The sequence below is a fragment of the Chaetodon auriga genome, chromosome 18, assembly GCF_051107435.1.
Source record: "Chaetodon auriga isolate fChaAug3 chromosome 18, fChaAug3.hap1, whole genome shotgun sequence".
Taxonomy (NCBI): Eukaryota; Metazoa; Chordata; class Actinopteri; order Chaetodontiformes; family Chaetodontidae; genus Chaetodon; species Chaetodon auriga.
In genome coordinates, this window is record NC_135091.1 from 19,827,972 (window position 1) to 19,842,599 (window position 14,628).

The window sequence follows — 14,628 nt, forward strand, 5'->3', positions numbered from 1 at the left end:
TGTCCATCATAAGTCTGACAGTGTTACAGGAGGGAAATGCCACATGTGGGGAGCACACTTTGAAGCATCTCAACAATTACTACAAACTGTAGATATTGCACAATCCTGCCAAGCTGTCTTCCAAAGCCAAACAGGGCTAACATCCCCAGAGTAAACTCTACACCTCCGCCGCTGTCACCATGTTGAAATGCCATGCAGGCTCTACACGCGTGCTACATCTGTGTGTCGTGAACTTCAGACCACAGAGAATTTATTATCTTCATATTCAACAGTCTGCTTCATTGTTGAAGATTCCTGTTGTTCTACGCAGCTGTGGCTGTTGTGTTCTCGCTGCCTGCTCTGTTTACAGAATTCATTTGGCCTTTTCTTTTCACTCCCTCTCAGATTTCCCCTGGAACTGAGGCTGGTTCCCTCCAGGCTGCCATTGTTTACCTTGTATATCAGTGTGGAATAAAAATGAACTTGCAGAAAACTAAAACTTCCTTGAGATTTGTTGCTACCATACATTTTCCTCGAATTTGTTTTTTGTGTGTTCCTGCAGTTTTTCACAAGTGAATCATTCTTTGAAGCCGAAACTTCTTTCAACGCACCACCAAAGAACAAAACATACCCTGCACTACCACACAACAATATCATAACTTTGCTAAAATGATAAAGGCATCCAAATGTTCACTGTGATGAATTACCGATGACATGAAGTCTCCTCACGTTCTTGCTGAGCTGGCACGAACTGAAAGCAGCAGCTGTCAAGAGGATGGGCTAAACTAATGGTTTGCTTTGGAAAATGGTCACCAGTGATGTCAAGTAGACATGACTTCAAGTGATTTGGTTAAAACCTGCAAAACCACTTCCTCTTTACTGTATCATTTCGTGTGACGTGATCAGAGACCACCCAGGCCGCTGTGTGCACCATAATGCTGTTACACTGATGGTGTCAAAGACATAAAAGAGGGAGCTGAGGAGAAAAGTGGGGGTTGGAGGGGCTATAACTACGCATGCTGCAGTGGAGGACATGCTGCAGCTCAGCTGTCCAACACAAAACAACAAAGACAATGTAAACATTTGGTTCCTGCAATAATGACATTCATTTCGGCTTTCTAAAGTTAGAGCATGGCTTGGAACAATGGTAATGGCTGCCTGTGTACAATCTCATTATCTGTAACCCCAACCAAAGCCCTGACACACACATGCACGCACACATGCACACACACACATCTGCTTGACCCGTGCTTGCTGCTGAAGCTGAGAGGGGGGTGAGCAACGCTGGTAAACATTTAAAAGACACATCCCAAGTCCTTAATTTCTTTGTTCCTCACTCCCTGCCTGATCTGTAAATTATTCTGTTCTGTTTAAATTCCCTTATTTCCATTGATTTCTGCTCTGAAGATTAAGGAACATGGGAAGAGGAGACATGTGATAGGACACATGGTGCCAGCCTACACAGACGTCCTTTACCACCCTTGGCACACCCCTTTATTAGAACCTTTTGAAATCTTTGAAACTGCATCACTGCAGATTTACACTGGGACAAACAACAGATTAGACTCAAGTGTATTAGATTCACTGTTGAAATTTTTGATTTTGTCTGATTCACCATCTAAATTAAAAAAAGAACCACAAACCACTTTCTTCAATCAAGTCTTTCTTTTTACTCTGTATCATGGATGATACCGTAATCAATAAGTGTCTTTCAGCAGTAAACACACTGGCAGAGTTTCTGTACACCTGAATATCTAAAAACATGAATAAAAATGAGAAAACTGTTTTGCTGACTGCTGGAATATTTATTAATTTATGATGTTTCAGTGTGTTCGACCTTCATCAGGTACCTGGGCAAGTATCACAACACTTCAACAAATATATCTGAGCAGCTTGCAAGTCAGTGTGTGAAAATAATCAATTTGTCAGTAAGACATGTTGCCATAGATTGGTGCGATGTACTTTCTTTTTCATTTTTAATTTCATTTTACGTGAACAATACATGACAATGTGAAAACAGTGTCGCAATGTGAAAGAGGTCGCTTGTAGTGATCAACCTACAGACATTTATCAGCTGAATGTGCAGCTTCCCCCAGCTTTACAGAGCTTTGCAGTGAGTTTCAGCTCATTGTTTAGCTGTCCAGTCTGTAACTTTCCTGTTCTGGTTCACTCTCACCACTCTTACAGAGTTGTTTCTAGCAGCAGCTGACAGCTGCCTTCAGGTAAGAAGCTCTGATAAACTCAAGTACACTACCTGTTCAGCAGCAAACAGCAAACAATCGGAGATTATCTGGTGAACATAGTGGAGCATTTAGCAAATAAAGAGCCAGATATTTCCCCTTGAGAGTCAGTAATGACCAAAAAAACAGGAGACCAAAAACACGAAGAGAGTGTGCAGAGTTTGCCAAGAGGCAAAAATATCTCAACTGAAATGTCAAATTGAATGCTACTGGACATATAAATACTTAACTGTTTGCCAAAAAGTTTGCCATATTAACTTAAAAGCTGATCATATGTTCGGTGGCCCTGAGTGCATCATCATATATATGACAGATATGACCTTTCAGAAAAAACATTTCACAAAACACAATGACACATTAAGTAAAAAGTGACAACAATGGATGTGTTCAGGTGGGCCGGTGCCAGGTTGGATCAGCCAGGGGATGCTCTAAACGCTATGCTGCTGTGATTGGTTCTTTTCTGATCATTTGTCTTTTTTTCTAATGTTCTATTTTGTGAAATGTGTTTAGTGAAATGTTATGTTTTCTGAAAGTTTTTTTTTCCTGAAACATTGTGCATTGTGAAGTATTGTTGTTTCTGAAAAATCGTCTTGTTTTCTGAAAGGTAGTGTTTTCTGAGAAGCCGTTGTGCTTTGTGAATGCTGATAGAAATGTCTCATATGAATTCAGCATCTGAACAGTCCATTTACACACTGTGTTTCAACTGATCCACACACTCCAGGTTTTTAACAATACATTTAGATTTGAACATACACATTGTTTATTGTGGGTCAAGTTCACAGTATTTTCAGCTGAAAAGATGAGCAACTTGGGTTGGCCGCTTGAATTTGCACATGTATGAGTGTGTGCATGCTGATGTGGTGGGTCAGACAGAGCAGCATCAGACATACTAACTTGTGTATGGAAGGTTTGAGTTCAATCTGGGAGTTGACACTTCAGAGGGGGACATAATGTTGAAGTGGGGGCTTTAAAAAGAGCGAGAGGAGGATGCTGCTGGCTCCGATAGCCGTGGTTCACTGACAGCCGAGGCTTACGCTGCAAAACAGAGCCTCTGACTCTCTGCTCTGACACACTAACTGCCTGAGAGAGAGAGAGAGAGAGAGAGAGAGAGAGAGAGAGGAGCAGAGAGAGAGAGAGAGAGGGCAGGGGTCCTTTGAACATGTCACATAACTGTGCCGCTAAGGTCTGCTAAGTCACAGTAGGTCAGCATGTTTTTTGCAGGGTTCATGCAGTCCAGCAGCTTGCTAGACACTAACTGGTATCATGAGCAGAATAATCAGTCATTTCCGGCTGAAAATGTATTTCACCCATGCTCCGACCCTGTGCCAGTAAAAACTGAGGTTCTCTTGGAGAAGCAGTAAAGACAGTGGAGTAGTTGTGGAGAGTTGTGTGGAAGGATGCCTTGTATTTAAATCAACATGAGAAAATTTGACAGACACCTTGAGGAGAAAATTGTGGCATCCTTGTGCGTATGCTGCTGGTTTTAATGTGTGAAAATACAAACAAGGTGTGAAGCTCATTTCTACCATTGCTCTGGCACTGTTTTGAACAGACTTAATTGGCACTATCAACCAGAAGAGGTGTGACTACACGAGCTAGTCGGCACTTCTCAGTAGTGGAGTATAGAGTGCAAGATGCATTGTACTCCAGCACACAGACGGAAATAACTATTCATCAAATAAAAACAATACATATACCAACTTTAACTGTAATAACAGGCTCATTATTGCAGTATCCTCTCAGTTGCTGCAAAGAAAAGGTTGCTGTTTGGCTCCCTCTGCCTCTGTTGGGCATCTTTTGCTTACCGTTGGACTTTGTGAACATGACCTTCATAAGACAATGTGCCACTGTGGTAAAAACCAGCACCTTGATGAGGTTTTTAGTACAGTTGTACAGTCTATGTAGTGAAGGCAGTGAGTCTAACCTGTAAGGTAGGCTAGAAAGTTAGCAAAAGCTTTGACTGGGTGATTGACCCGTTGTGTGATCTCTGTGGATCTTAGTCAGGGCTCTGAAACAACTGATGAAACTGTCATAGGCTACCATAAGGAGTTTTTATATGACACTGCAACCCTTTACACTTACAATACTGATGTGAAGTTGGATCTAGTAGTTTGCATGAAATCATGATAGTGTAAGAAATCATTATCAAAATATTGCGGTTTCAGACTCAATTCATTCATTATACCTCACACTTTAGCACTTCACTAAAATCCTGTCATCGAAAAAGTATCCAATAGCAAAAATGTCTATGTTAAATAGCAGATTTGTGAACATTGCCGGACCTAAACTTGTAGTGTTGAGCCTAAAATTGGCAGGATCTCTGGCCCACACCAATGACAAGTTGTATCATACGATCATCAAAGTTCTTTGCCATTACAAACAAGAACTGTGTATAAGAGTACAATATAATTAACAGTAACCCCAGCGCTAACCCTAACTCTTCCTCAGGACATCCTAACATGACTTCTGTGTTTTGTTTCTGTCAGTTTCTTTAGCTGTGGATCTCTGCTTGAACTTCTTCTGACTAAACCTCTCAGATACATGCAGTGCTGAGAATGTCTGTACTCACAGGCTCACATCAAGAGGGCCACACATAACACATCAGTACTTTATTACCTCTAGGTCAGACCCAACTGTTGCCTTGCTTATGTCATTAAAGACAAAATTCATGTAAAAATGTACATAAAACAAAAGGATCATTTCATAACAGTAAAAGCTGGAGCATAAAAATATTCATTAGATTGCATATAGATTAAGCTAAAGCATAACAATGCATTTGGTGTGGAGAGACATGCTGATAGAATATGCAATTAATAGTCAAGCCTTGTCTAGTGAGTGTCTCTGAACAAATTACAGTACACAGTGAGTAATCATGCATGAGAAGAGTCAATAAGCTATAAAGCAAATTAAATTGCCTCTAACACACTCGTTTAAGATTTAACTACAAGGGAGCTTTATTATGAATTGATTACTTGTCAGATAAGATTAAAAGTCTAATATTGACTGCCAATAGCATTAAATCAACACAAGGGTTCAAGAAGGTGTGTCATAAAGTGTGGAATATTAGCTAAAAATATCTGGTGTAGCTGTAATTTCTGCCATACCCCACCTGTGGCCAGACTAAGGCAGCAATGGTTCATTTAGGTGTCTGCATCAATGCACAGACAGCTGAACTTTATCTGGCTGCAGAGCGCTGTGCATTCATGTGGGCATGGACCCATTCTGTTGCTGACAAAAGACACCAATAATACACCAACCTCGGGTCCATTTGGAGGTAATATGGGATGCATTTCATGTCATGGAACTGCTCCAGTCGTCTTTATGTAGACATTAACTGTAAGAGGAAAAAATAATGATTTATTTATGAGACCAGTGTCCTTTGTGATGACTGTTGTATTGTTTAACCTGTCTCTTATGCAAAATTGCGGATGCCACACACACAAGCAGGATTTTGAAATCACTTCCGCTTGCAACTCTAGTTAACACCTCTTTAAGAGTCGTTCAAAAAAGACTGCTTCATGTTATGGACTGCAAGGAAGGCGAGGACCCAGAATGCAGAGAGGTAGTTCGAACACAGTTTATTAATTAAAGAAACAACACAAATCTCCAGACGGGAATAATGCAGCTCAGGCAGACGAAAAAACAAAATCACTGCTGGAAGGTAAAACTCAGCAGCCAACTGGTAAGGGAACAAAAAAATCACTGTTAGGGAGAAAATGCACACAGGCAGGCAAAACATAATGACCACTGCTGGAGGAGAACTCACCAACCACTAGTATAGGAACGAAAAATCACCGGGAAAAAAAAAACACACAGGCCGGCAAAAAATGAACTCACAGGAGTGAACCAAGATACAGCGAGACAACACGCCGGCTGGAGAAGCGTGGCAGGGAGCAGGAGATCAGTCTGTGGCGAGACACAAAGGACACGTGTGAGAATCATCTGGCACGGGAGTGTGAGAGAAGCCAGCTTAAAAAGGAGAGTCCTGATGAGCCAGGATTAGGGACAGGTGTGTCCAGCCGCGCTCACCTCAGAGGAGATCGGCCCTGCCCCCGCCACACTCCAGGCCCTGGGGAAACACAGAGGCAGAATCAGAGCAGCCAGAAACACAGCCATAACAGATTCATAGACAAAGCCAAAGACTACGTCCCCTACAAAGCTTTTTGTTAAGCTTTTGAAACCTGAATTGTTTACATCCACATTTACATCGGCTAGCATTCATCACATTAGGCATTTGTCATCTTTGTGTTTTATAGCTTTTATGCACAACCCATTTGCATTATCATCGCCCTGCATGCACTTCCATGTTTGGTGCGATAAGGTTATTATTGTACCACTGTTTCTGGAGGAGCTATTTTGATGACCCCTGACCTTGCCTTGCTCAACCCCAGGGGCTCACAGCTCAGCCCTTTTTCTGCCCATCTATTAATATTAAGTATTGTGTTAATAAACTCCTTGTTGCACGTACGTCTCTCAGCTCCTGTGTTCTGTATTTGGGTTCTCAGTCAGTCCTGTGTAACAGCTGAATGCCTTCACCATTTTCAATTAAATCAAAAGGAGACTAACCTATTTAATGTGAAGGAATAATGACACTGCATGAGGCACTCTGTGGAACGTTTCTTTTCCATTGTTTACTTTGAATAATTCAGTTGCGTGTACAAGTGGGCCATGATTCTCGGTCACAGCAAAAGATTTGCCCTTAAATGAGTCAGGACGTTATTGTGACAGTGCACAAAGAACCTCCTGCTGAGAGCACCCATTGGATGAACCATACAAATCATTATGTAAGGCCAAAAACTTTTTTTTTGCAGGGGCATGATTTGAAGAATCTTAGGACCCCCATTAAACAGTGAAACACTCCCATTATGGTGAGGAGAGTCTTGAAAGTTTAACCAACATTCCAGATCTTGAGCTGTCTGAGGGTGATGGGAGAAGCCCTGAGGGGCTGCATGAAGCAGAGGACAGTGCGTGAGATTTCACCCTACACCCAGCTCCCAAACCTTGCCCCTAATTCTGGGACAAAGAGCAGATCTGACATTTGACAAAGAGCAGACCGGATGTTAGACAGACACCCAGTGTGCAAAAGACACTACAATAGTACAACTTCAGTTAGATGGAGCATCGTCATGTCGGGTGCGGGGAATTTAGGGATTGTTTAGGAGATCCAAGGAGGTCAGGAGAAGTTTAATTACACTATTTTGTTAAATAGCGAGTTAATCAGAGTTAATTACTGTACAAGCACCCCGGTTCATGATATACTGTAATTCTAATTGATACAGGGTCCTTATAAGACCATACCAGTGGATTTGCTGCCCGTGACTTCAAATTGGGTATAATTTACCTCACAATTTACCATTTTGCAAATAATGCTTCTTGTTTTTGGATGTAGTTTTCTACTGTTTCCAGGCAGCCACATCATATGAACAAAAGCTATCAGGTTCTTGAAACTTGCTTGGGTTGCATAATCATGTCTTGATTTATTTTTCTCGAAGTAGCATAACCTCAACAAATGAATGGATTTTAACACAGAAGCTCCATCCCATTTATATCAGTGAGGAGAGACAAAATATTAGAATCAGAATCAGTCTACTGTCTCCATAATCGCCATAACTTCTCACTGCGATCTTTCTTAAACTGAAGATTAGAACCTTTATTAGAAAAACCCAATGGATCCTAACAAAGTATCAGGTTTTGGGTCAAGTTTAGGTTTCATGTGAACATTTCTGCTGTGTTCTTATATATTGTGTGTTACAAGTAGATATGCCCAGTGAGAAGAGCAAAACAGACAGAAGGTAAACAATGTGTTGCATCAGCCGTGCAAGCTAACTGTCATGAAGGGATGGAATAAAGCGAAAATAAAGGTACGGGTCTGCGGTTTTGTTCAGGTCTGTTAATTAGGTTCTGGGTCTCAGTTTCAGGCCTGTCTAGGCCTAGCTTTGTGCACCCGATAAACTGAGTGTAAAAGCCGGGAGGTAATTGAGTTCAGACTTGATTTGATGTCCAATGTGATGAATTTGAGGGCAGTGCAAGGAGCTGTAAACACAACATTAACATTCTTGATATTTGCAAACAGGGGGTTATTGACACATGTAACAGACACAGAGCAATGTTAGCATTCATTCAGAGTCATGTTTGTGTCCATATGATAAACGTAAGTCCAATACTCACTCTCTTTTTAGCTCTGTTTTGTCGTCTACCAATTCCTGAGGAAGTTATCTGGCTCCGCTAGTTGTCCCTATCTCCTGTCTGAGATTGAGCACACAGTAGTTTTATCAGAGATTTTGTTCTGAAAACAGCTGCCTGCTGCTGCTGGAAACATGGTTGATAAGAGCAATGAGACTGAACCAAACAGTGAAGTTGTAGGGCATAAAACCCAAGTAAGGGCTAAAATATTGTTAAAACATGAAGAGCTGAGGGCAGCTGAGTAGCTGGGTGATCATTCTGGGGGAATGTCACAATGAGCAAACCCCTTTGTCATTACATACAGTAATTTCATTAAAAAAAAAAAATTATTAGCATTTAAAAATGGTCAGCAAAGACGTAAAGTGCCAGGATTTGCAATCGAGTATCTAAAACCTGCAAAAAAAAAGACTGGTACGCTAATTTAAATGACCTTTCAGTTATTCTTCTGAACAGCATATGAGCAGCTTCATATTTGTTGTTTAGAGTATTTGGGGGAAAATCCTAGAGCTTAGTCTTACAAAATGCTTTCTGGCATGCACATAATGTTTGGAAAACGGACCATAAAAACCTTCTGTAATAATACCTCCCTAAAAGAATCATCATCATCACATTTGGAATGAATACACACTCTGTTGTCACTTGAAAGCAGTCAGTGAAAACTGATGCTGCTGTGATACTGCAAAGCAGGATGATTTGTGGATCCAGTGACTGTGACCACGACAGGTTTTTTCAGTTTTGTTTGTGGAACAGTTGCCATGGAAATGACATACTTGCTTTTCAACAGCATGTATTGCTTTGTCTCCAGTAAAACAAATGGTAATCCAAACAAATAACATCACTCATTTTCAGGGATTTCCAGCCAGTTTTGCATCATGACACCAAGGCTCAGATAGTGAAAATTGCCCTGTGCAGCTTTTAATGTGGCCTTGGTGATCCCTTGAAGCTGTTAGTTATTAGTTGGTGGATATTGGCCAGAAAAGCTCTCAACCTGATCTGCTCAAACCTTGTGAGCAGAAATTGATCCTGAGCAGCAGGAATCAGCAGGACAGAGACACAGAAACAGCCCTTTGCTGTCCACAGTTGTGGTGGCAGGTTGGCCTCACTGTAGGAGGGACTGTGCCATCGTGATAAGGTCACAGGTTGAATCTCTACTGCAGCCAAATGCTCAGTGTCCTTGAGCAGCACACTGATTCCTTGCCTGCTTCTGTATCTCACTGTCAGAATCGTATAACTCAAAGGTGGAGACTGAATATGAAACATGTTTTGGTAACTATAAACAAATGAATAGCAATATTTTAACAGTAGTGTGTCCTCTTGGTAACGCCACAAGAACAGTGTTTGACACTGGCCTGACACAAGACCACCTACAGCAAGCGGTACTTGATGCAAGGTGGGACAAAGAGCAAAGTGGAGCAGCAAGGTGCAGCATAGATTAGATTTATATGCCAGCATGTACCAGCCGTCAGAGAACTGGTGGGAGTCTATATTTGGTGCTACAAACTTAACATTTGCATGCCAACATGCTAATGTTCAGCTGTTCTAAGGTTTACTACATTCATCATCTTTAGATTAGTGTGTTAGCATGCTTGCTGATTAGCACTAAGAGTAAAGTGTTGTTGAGGTTCATGAGAGGTCATTGGTTTTGCAGGTATTTTGTCAAAAATATTAAATGATACTTAAAGGTCTGGCAATGAAGGGACATGAATGTCTGCAACAAATTTTATGGCAATCCATCAAATATTTGTTGAGGCATTTCACTCAAAAACACCTTGCTAGTGGTGCAACACAAAAGCTAGCATTAATCCTCTGTGTCTGTATAAAAGTTTGTGCAATCCATCCAATAGTTGCTGAGATATTTTGGTCTGGACCCAAGTGGTGAACGACTTACTGACTTGATCCCTACAGCCACAACGTTAGTATGGCTAAAAACAAGACTGGAAAGAGCAGTTTGTGAATTATGTAGTAATAAAACAAAAGGCCTCGGAAAACCTCTTCCCTCACAGAAAGACATGGGTAAAATCTCTGTGTTGCTACATCAAATTCAGAATTATCAAATATTTACAAAAATCAATAAAGTTGATGAGGTCAAACATTAAAAATATTGTCTTTGTACTGTTTCCAATTGAGTATATGTTTAAAAAGGATTAGCAAACGATCACATGCTGTTTTATTAATGTTTTACACAGTGTTCCAACTGTTTTGGAATCAGGGTTGAATATTTTTGTGCTGATGTTCATTGGCTTTGGAAAGCTAGTCATGGATTCAGTTTGGGTTTTCAGTAAAAAATGTTGTGCAGGACTCAATTGGAGAGCTGTCAGATACAAACATGTGTATCTTGATGTCGTGACCCAATCTATGGTGGTTGCTGGGGGTGTAAGTGTGCATGTATTCATCCCTAATCTGTTTGTTCAGACATTTGGGTCAGTACAGTATTGTTGAATTAGTTTAATACACTAATTTTGGTCTGTCTAAAGTGTGAGGTCCACCCAGACATTTCACAGTTTCAAACTGGGACAGTTGTTAATTAAGTGTTTTGTTTTTTGAACCACATGCAAACATTTCAGCACAGAAAATATGAACAAAATAAGTACAATTACAGTGCAATTATGCCAATGAGCCAAAGGATACATAGGAAACATACTGAACCATGATCCAAAACAAAGTTAGAGCCCAAATTGTGGATTTTGATTACAATTACACTCTTATGGTGAACAGTTCATTGGTGATACACTGCAATGCCAAGTCTTCACATGCCATTCTGGTTATATGAGAGAGTATTAATGTTCATTAACCTGGACAAGCCTCAGCGTTGCTTCAAGTCTTCAAATGCTGCTGTTTAAAGTGTGAACCTACATGAATCAGATCATGGTGTAAGAGTTAATGACAACATGTTAATGCTTACAGTCAAACTGTGAGAGAGCGCAGGGTTTGTAAAGAAGTGAAAATATCAGTGGACCAAATGGAATTCATATGTGTCAATCATACTGCCACAAAAGCCCAAAGAAATGTCATGGGAAATGTGTCTTCAAAGGTTTGTGTGTGTAATGTAAAGTCATCAGATGGGAGTCTTGGAAGGGTTCTTGTGTCAAGAGTCTACAAATCTGCCTGTGTCATGGTTTTCAGCAGCCACGTCTACGAGTGAACTGCCAAACTGGAAAACCAGAGAACAGCAGATGCCAAGCAGAGCCTCAGAGAACAGCAGTTTTGAGACGTTTTGATGAGGGAAATAGGAACGGTGAACTCTGTTTTACCCTTTCCTTCACATGGTCATCTGAGGACACAGAGATTACGCTTGTCCAAACTGTATCGAAGACAATTTGAAAATGGAGACTTATACAAATGCTTCATACTGAGCTATGCTTCATGGCCTCTTGGGAATGTCTCCAACTCATGGGCTGACATTCCTGGTTACAATGTGATTATTTTGGCATCCATCCATTGTAACTACAGAGAACGGGGTGGGCTTGTTAGAAGCAGCAGTCTGGCCAACTACACTACAAAGTCCTGAAAGATGTATAGACGCTGTTAGTGTGCCACTTGTTAAAAACAGAGCAGTACAAGAAGTGCTGGTGAGCAGGCTGGACTACAAAATGAATGTCACCTTTGTGTCTTTCCAATACAACATACAGTATTTTCCTGATGATAGCTACATGTGGCCCTGAGCATAAATTGCTTTAATAAATTTGTGCTGTCACAGAGAAGTGCCTGAACACAGAAACACCAGTTCATTCACAGTGAATCTGCTTTCACATTAGGGTAAAAAGCTCTCAGCTGCTAGGCCATTCTTGTGGGCTCTGCAAGCAATTTTAATGACACCAGATCTGCTTTCTCTCTTTGTTCAATCTCCCTCTGAAGAAAAACGACTCAACTCAAAGACAGTTGTACAGTATCTGACCTTCAAAGGTTTCACTGTAAAGCATCTTTAGCCTGTCCAAAATGACAGATCATTTACTGCCTGTATGTGAAACCATGCATATTACAGTATTTCCTCTCACAGAAACTTTTTACACTCAGACATCCTGAGATACAGACCTTTTGATATCAGCTCTTGGTGGCAGGTTATCAATTGGACTAAGTCAGTTTTTGGAACTTTCACTTTCAAGCATGTTGACTTCGTGCAGCGATGAGCCAGAAGTGTGGAGGCTCAGGATTGGGCAGGGTTTGAAGCACTTTCTCAAGCTTTCTTTTGCCATTCTTTACTGAATTACTTCTGCCACTTTTTGAGAGTGCAGTCGAGTGCAACACCAAGAATGTTTTTGGGGGAGACACTGTCTGAACATGTGTGGTTTCATCTCCATTTGTGAGATTTGATAACTCACCCTCTTCTCTATGAATGCATTTCCATTCACCTGCATGTATTTTCATATTGCGCATAAAGATGAAAACTTTTGAAAAATCCTGAAAATACTGCAAAACAATTTACACTTGGCTGAGATAGAAAATTCGATGTGTTGAATGTGACAGTGTCTAATGAAAAAAAACTTGGGAAATAAATCCTAACCTACATGAAGCATGTGACTGAAGCTTCAGTCTACTTGACGGATGAGTGGAGAATGCTCTACCAGTTGATGTCCTCCAACTCCTAATATTCACAGCATGGACAGAAACACACATTCCTTCCTGTGCAGGTTTTCATTAAGTACGGTAAAACATTTGTACTATAGATGGATGGAAGCCTAGCATATGATGGCAGACTTTGAAATCCCCTCACTTTCTTATTAAATCATCAAGTTAAACACACAATTTGACACTTTGGAGCTCATATATTACAAATTCTAATCTTGAAACAAGATGTTCAGCTTTCGTAACTTTTTGACTTCCTCATCTCTGCAGAGTCAGTGATTGACATGCCATGTTTACAACATGGCATCACGCCATCAAACCCTCACTTCATTTGGAATTCTCATCTGCTCAAGTTTAACGAGGCATGCAGTTCTACAAACAGACCATAATAGGTTGTGTTGAACTGTTTATTTCATCGCCGCTCTCCTGCTTCACCAGATGGAATCAGAGTACTGTTATTCTGCGTGCCATTCATAAGCAGCATAGACTGATAACAACACGCCGCTTAAAGGGGAACTGCACTGACCTTACACATCAAATTATGTTTCCAGGTGTTGGGGAATACTGCTGCATGTGTGGAAAGAGGTTGTATAAAGGCTTTTGTGGCTCCAGAAGGAGCTGTGTCAATCTGAGGCTAAAGAAAAAAAAAAAATAAAAAAATAAAAAAAATAAACTAAAAAGTTAGAAGATCTGCAGCCCACTCTGCTGCAGGTTATAGGCTTGATGCTACATTAGCAGCTACTAGCATAACACACCCAAATCTCCACTGGTGGCCAGGTTGCACTGCGCATTCCTTGTTGTAACATTTGAACACTAAAGTAAATTGTGGATACAGTAGATTTTTGTTGCTGAGACATTATTCAGAGGGCTGTGCCTCAGGCCATATTACCATGGCTGAGGTAAAGAGGGATGGAAATCTAATGTCCTGAGCCACCTGCCAGTGGAATCTGGTTGAGGGAGATAAGAGCTGCTGGACTGTAATCTACCTCCCCAGCACGGACAGTCATACAAATAAAAATGCACCTTGTGCCTAATAAAGCTCCGACTGAGCATTTGTTCCCCCTTCAGTGATGCTGAAAACAACTCCAACAGACATGAACAAGTAAACGTAGACATGATGTGTGTTGAAAGTTGTAAAGATTTTCTTTGGACAACATATCGTATTCTGTAAGAGACAACATGTAGTGCCGACATTTTCGTCATCTTGGGTCCAAACCATGGTGAAAAGTTTACGTGTACATTTGCTGTATTGCCCCTTTACTTTTATTTCAATCTTTATGTTTGCTTCAGTCTGTTTTGGCAGCTGTGAGAAAAGTTAAAACAAATCTGACCATTGAACCTTGGCAAAACATGATGGATTTGTCTCATCTTGCTCTGAAGTTGTCCTTATTTTTGATGTTCATGCCAGGTAAAAGTACAAACGTTAATAAACACTGAATATGGGCTTGCATGAGTCAAAGATTTCGATCTCTTCCTGACTCCAAGTTTGCTCTGCAGTTTATTTTGTTCCTCCAGTTTTCCTGATCCCTCTCTCCTGGCTATCAAATGTCAAATCTATTTCCTTATGCCAATATAATTACATGTTTTAGGATCAGTGCACGTCCTTGGTTTGGACTGCATCCCCACTATCTAAATCTGCTGTGCTGTTGCTTTGGAGGGGCAC